The following is a 6726-nucleotide window of genomic DNA, read 5'->3' as shown; positions in this document are numbered from 1 at the left end:
ATATGGGAAACAGGAGAGTCTGTAGCTATCTGCAACCTGGAGACCAGGACTGGTATTGGCTGGCTGCATGGAGATGCCTCCACTGGCTGCCTGAGAGGAGGAGCTCAGAGCTCAGAGCACAGAGGGGAGAATTTTCTCATAGAAGGTAAGTGCAGAGCCAAATATTAACAAATACCCAAGGAAATTTTATACCACAAATGCAAAACAATACAATTAGTGGAAGAACCAAGGGTATAGTGATAGTAGAACATCTGGAAAAGAATCTTTAAAATATGTACACCTTAGAGAAATAAAGGAGGAACTCATTCCATCCTTGGAAATTAAAAAAAAAAAAAAGCAATTACTGAAATTAACAATTAAATACAGGGGATGCACAGGCAAGGTGCTGAGCAGAACTTGAGAAGAATCATGCTCATGTGTGCATGTGTGTGCATGCCATACACACACATACACATACATAGATACATGCAGTAAATCTTCAACACACCAAGGATAAAGAAAAAAGAGGAAAGCTTTCAGAGAGAGAAAGGAGATTATAAACTAGTTAGAGAGAAATAAAAATTTGGAAACATCAGATTTCTTATTAGCAACCTTTGCTACACAAAGATGATAAGAGAGAGTTTCAAAGTGCTGAGGGAAAATACCTGCATTAACTTTGAGCCCAGAATCCAAACCCAGAAGATTATCTTTCTAGACTGAGAATGAAACAAACTTTCAGGCATACTTAGAAAATTTTCCATCCAGGTATCTTTGCACAAAGAACTCCTAAAGGATAATGCATGAAGACAAGTGAACCTAGGAAGAAGTAATAGAATTCCAGAAATATTAGGGAGCACGTAAGTCAGTAAAACACTTTAGTAAATTTAAATAAATTTTGACTTGATGGAATTGGGAGAGTGTCTTTGAATAGCAAGCTGGGAGTAAAATTCAGTGGGCAGGAACAACAGAACCTCTCCTGACTACTTGAAGTAGAAAAGGAACCTATTTAGTGATGTTGGATAAATCACAGAATCTGCACATGGGTCAGAGACTCATGATAGGAACTGAAACAGTGCTCAGATTATACTGCAGGACACCACAGAATTCCTGCTCTGCCTATTGTTACCTCTCCTAGTCATAGGCAAGTCACTCTCTGTAGTTCAGACTACTACCACTGCAGGCCTAGGAAGCTAGATGTCTACCACTGAGGCCATAATGGATTCTGCATGATGCTTACTTCTTGACCTCTCTCCCTTCAATAAAGTCTAAAGGAATCTGACTGATTGCATGCTTATTCCCTGGGTTTAAGGAGGCTAAGATGCGAGTTTCTGGTTCCTGCCTTGGGGATACATGGACGCAAAAGATAAGAAGTTTCTTTAAACCTAGAAACTTGTGAAGATGTTGAGTAGCCCCAAAAAGCATGACAATTTTCTGCTGTGGGCAGGAAAAGAGTGTTTAAAAAGAAAAAGAGAGAAACATAGGCAAAGTATAATAAATACAAAGCAGAAAATGAGATATCAGAAAAGAGTCCAAACATATCCTCAATCACGGTAAATATAAATGGGTTAAATTCACCTATTTTAAGACTCCCATATTGCATGTTCTCAAAAATATATTTCTATACTAATTTAACAATAGAATACATTTATATAATTATTATATACTTGGCAGGAAGTTGATGATCCCTCAACCTCGGTAATTTGAAGAGTTTATAAATACTATTTGAAAGAAACAATAAAATAAATCTTTTGCAAATATGACCAAAAAAATCAACATTAGGGCCAAAAAGAGATGAGAGACTGTGGCTGCAGAGATACTTTTCTAAATCATAATACATAAAAGGTTTATTGCTGTGTTTAAGAGGAGGGAGTTAAGATTTATCTGCCTCCTTCTCCTGTTGTAAATCACTCTGAAAAATTAAAACACTAAGAAACAGAAATATGAAATGTATTTCAACTAAAGGAGACATTTTCAACCCTCAACCACAGTATAGGAATATATATGCATAAATATATCATATATCATATATCATAATATATTTACCTAGATTTATAAAATAAAATTTCCAAATTAAAAAATGATTGTTGGATTAGACTTAAAGGGGAAAAAAAGGAAATTTAGTTACATTATACTTACAAAAGACATGTTAAAAATCCAGATACAGAAAATTTGGACTGACCAAACAAAGACTAACTAAGAGAAAACAGGTATAACTATATTAGTATCAAGTAATCTTTAATGGAAGACCACTATTCAAGATAGAGTATTTCATTATGATAAAAGGGTGAAGGCACTAGTAAGAAATGGTAATTCTGAATTTGTTTATACCCAATTACATGGCCTTAAAACACACAGCAAATATTAACATAACTAAAAGTAGTAAATTAATGATAATTGTGGGGAATTTTAATACATATCTCTCAGTTATTGACAAAACTGAAAAAATATGAGTAATGTAATAGAATCTTTGAACAATACATTTAGCAAACTTGATCTAGTTAAAATATGTGGTTCATGTATTGAACATGCAGAATACACATTCAAGTACACATGCAACATTTATAAAAATTGATCATATTCTACTAGGTCACTAAACACATCATGACAAATTCCAAAGAGTTTTAATCATAAAAAATTATGTAGTCACAGAAGAATTAAATGTTTGGAAATTAAGCAAATAGTTTTAATAACCTATTTGTCAAATAAGATGCAAGATAAATTACAAAATGTTTTGTAGTTAATGATAATGAATATACAACACATTATCATTTGTGAGATACAGCTAAAGCCATAACCAGAGTAAATTTTTTGGTCTTAAATGTATATGTTTAAAAAAAAATGAAAGCCTGAAAATCAGATAAAAATCAAAGAAAATCAACATGAGCATATTAATTAAATTAAAGACCTAGAAAATAAAGCATGATAAAGAGATTTTTTTAAGAGGTCAATGTTTGCTTCTGTGAAAACACTAAAAAAACTGATTACCTCTAGCAAGACTGATTAAGAAAAAAAGACACAAAATACACATTTCTAATATGAAGAATGAAAAGGAGCACATCACTGGTAGACATTATGGGCATTAAAAATGTAAATGGATATTATAAAGAACTTTGAAATTTTTGATAAAATGAACAAATTCTATGTAAAACACAACTTACCTTGATGAAGAGTCATAGTTATACAAGAAATTGGATCTGTACTTGAATCTTTGTAAAACTTATCTTCATGATCTTGATTGAGGTAGACAAAATTCTTAAGAAGGGTGCAAAAAATACTATAAATTAAGGAAGCAATACATAAATCTTATAATCTTAAAATTAAGAACTTCTGTTTATCAAAAAGTAATCATTAAGGAAGTGAAAAGTCAAGACACAGAGTGGGAAAAAGACTTATGTCCTGGCAAAAGATTTATGTCCAGATTACATGAAGATATAAGGAATTCCTAAAATTCAATGACAAAAAAATATAAGGAATCCCTAAAACTCAATGAGAAAAATGCCCAATAGAAAAACTGGCCAAAAGACTTGAACAAACACATCACAAGAAGAATATCCAAATAATTAAAAAGATACATGAAAATATATTTCCAATCTCATTAAAAATAAATAAAGTTTCCATTAAAACCACAATGACACTCACTTACCTGAACAGCTAAAATGTGAAAGGTAAACAATACTGTTGGCCAGGATGGGATTTAAATGGAACTGCATACACTGCTGGAAAGAGTGTGAGCTTGTACAGTCTTTCTTGAAAACTATTTGTCAATACCTACTAAAGCTGAAGGATTACATACCCTATTACTCAAAACCAAAAACACAGATAAGAATGTTTATAGTAGGGGTGCCTGGGTGGCTCAGTAGGTTGGGCCTCTGCCTTTGGCTTGCTTCATGGTCTCAGGGTTGGGGGATGGAGTCCGGTGTCGTGCTCTCTGCTCCGCAGGGAGCCTGCCTCTACCTCTCTCTCTGCCTACCTGTGATCTCTCTCTCTCTCTCTCTCTGTCAAATAAATTAAAAAAATCTTAAAAAAAGGAATATTTATAGTAATCTGCTTGTAATAGACATTATCTGAAAACAACCTAAATGTCCAACAGTGATGGCACTAATGAATCCATTTTTAAACTGTATACAGTGAAAGCAATGAGGCAATGGAAACATACTATAGCTTCACACAATAACATGGATGAACCCCATGAATACATTTATAACCAACAGAAGCCAGAGTCAAATTAATACATCTTGTATAATTTCAGTTATACAAAGTTTAAAATTAGGAAGAACTATATTATCAGCTAAGGTATTGGTTAGCAGTGGAGAAAGGGAAAAAGGATTGGGAAAGGATGTAAAAGGGACTGCTGGGTGTTTATCAAATTTTTTTTAAATTTTAATTTGGCTGATGGTTATGAGGCAAGTTCACTTTGTCAAGTTCCTCAATGTGTAAACTTAAGATTTATTCGTATTTCTTTATGCATATTATATTTCAATACTATAAGAAGACAGAGTAAGCTTTAGTCCAGAAATTTAAGGGTAATTTAACATTATAAAATTGTAGTAAAAGATTAAAACCCATAGGAGTCCCCCCTAAATAAAATCAATAGGATTTCATCCAATAAGAGTAAAAGTGAAATTTATAACCTGGTAAAGGCATCATCAAAGATACTACTTGTTGCTTACTTATTATCCATTATCCCCTTGTTCCTTATTAATGGAAGAGATGGCAATGTGCCCAGTTATAAATACTCACTGGTTGCAGCCAAGGTTTGTGACATAAGCTAGTTGCAGTCAGAAAGATGAAAATGGAAGTTTAATCCTGAAACTTTTTAGAAATCTATGTTTTTTCAAATAAAAGGAAAAAGACTCAACCTTTTGCTCTTCCCAGTCTTCCTACATGGGATGCAACCCAAGGCCTGGAGGAATTGCAGCCATATATTGTGACTGTAAGAACAAAAATCACACAGTAAAGAAGATATTGGGAAGTAGGAAAGAGACCTGGACTACCTTCCTCTGCACATTTTAGGTGACAATAATGAAACCTGTATTTCTTTCTTTAAGTAATTGAATCAGGTTTCTTTTTTATGTAGCTAAATGCCATCCTGATTATTCTACCAAAAATCTATAGCAAGCATCATGCTTAACAAACAAATAATAAAATCATTAACTTTAGTAATAATACAATGATGCCTCTTTTCACTGTTGCTAAGTAACATTGTATAACTATTCTACATGATGAAGTCAGACAAGAAAAACACACAATATATAAACGTTAGAAAGAAAGGTGAATGACAATTACTATTTGCAGATAATATGATTGCCTCCCTAAAAATCCTAGGAAAACCAACTAAGAAACTATTAACCTATTAAAATAATTCAGCAAGGTGATCAGATACAATACCAAACATACAAAATCAAAAGTTTTCATATGATACATCTATAATTAATAAAAAAACTAAAAAGGAAAAATAATGATATTAATAATAGAATATAACATTTAATTGAAGGACATAAAAGAAAGACTGAATAGCCAAAACAATCTTGAGAAATAAGAAAAAAGCTGAAGGTATCACAATACAAGACTTCAAGATATAGTACAAATCAAAACTGCATGGTGCTGGCACAAAAACAGACATATAGATCAATGGAACAGACTAGAGACCCTAGAAATAAACCATACTCATATGGTCAAGTAATCTATGACAAAGAAGTCAAGAATATATTATGGGGAAAAGACAGTTTCTTCAATAATTGGTGCTGGGAAAACTGCATAGCTACATGTAAAAGACCTAGCTACATGTAAAAGAATGAAACATGTAAAAGAGTAAAAGAAAAGAAAGAAACACTTTCTAACACCATACACAAAAAATAAACTCAAATTGAATTAAACACCTAAATGCAAGACATGAAACCATTAGCATCCTAGAGGAGAAGCACAGGTGATAATTTCTCTGACACTGGCCATAGAAACATTTTTCTAGCTATGTCTCTTAAGACAAGGAAAATGAAAGCAAAAATAAACCACTGGGACTACATCAAAATAAAAGGTTTTTGCACAGTGAAGGAAACTACCAACAAAACAAAAAGGCAAATACAGACAATTATAAGGACATATTATGAGCAACTCTATGCCAACAAATTTGACAATCTGGAAGAAATGGATGCATTCCTAGAGACATATAAACTATCACAACTGAACCAGGAAGAAATAGAAAGCCTAAACAGACCCATAACCAGTAAGGAGATTGAAACAGTCATCAAAAATCTCCAAAAAAACAAAAGCCCAGGGCCAGATGGCTTCCCCGGGGAATTCTACCAAACATTTAAAGAAGAACTAATTCCTATTCTCCTGAAACTGTTCCAAAAAATAGAAATGGAAGGAAAACTTCCAAACTCATTTTATGAGGCCAGCATCACCTTGATCCCAAAACCAGACAAGGATCCCATCAAAAAAAGAGAACTACAGACCAATATCCTTGATGAACACAGATGCAAAAATTCTCACCAAAATACTAGCCAATAGGATTCAACAGTACATTAAAAAGATTATTCACCACGACCAAGTGGGATTTATTCCAGGGCTGCAAGGTTGGTTCAACATCCGCAAATCAATCAATGTGATACAACACATTAATAAAAGAAAGAACAGGAATCATATGATACTCTCCATAGATGCTGAAAAAGCATTTGACAAAGTACAGCATCCCTTCCTGATCAAAACTCTTCAAAGTGTAGGGATAGAGGGCACATACCTCAATAT

This window comes from Lontra canadensis, unplaced genomic scaffold, assembly GCF_010015895.1.
Source record: "Lontra canadensis isolate GAN:19392208 unplaced genomic scaffold, GSC_riverotter_1.0 scaffold89, whole genome shotgun sequence".
Lineage (NCBI taxonomy): Eukaryota > Metazoa > Chordata > Mammalia > Carnivora > Mustelidae > Lontra > Lontra canadensis.
Note: the sequence above shows the minus strand (reverse complement) of the source record.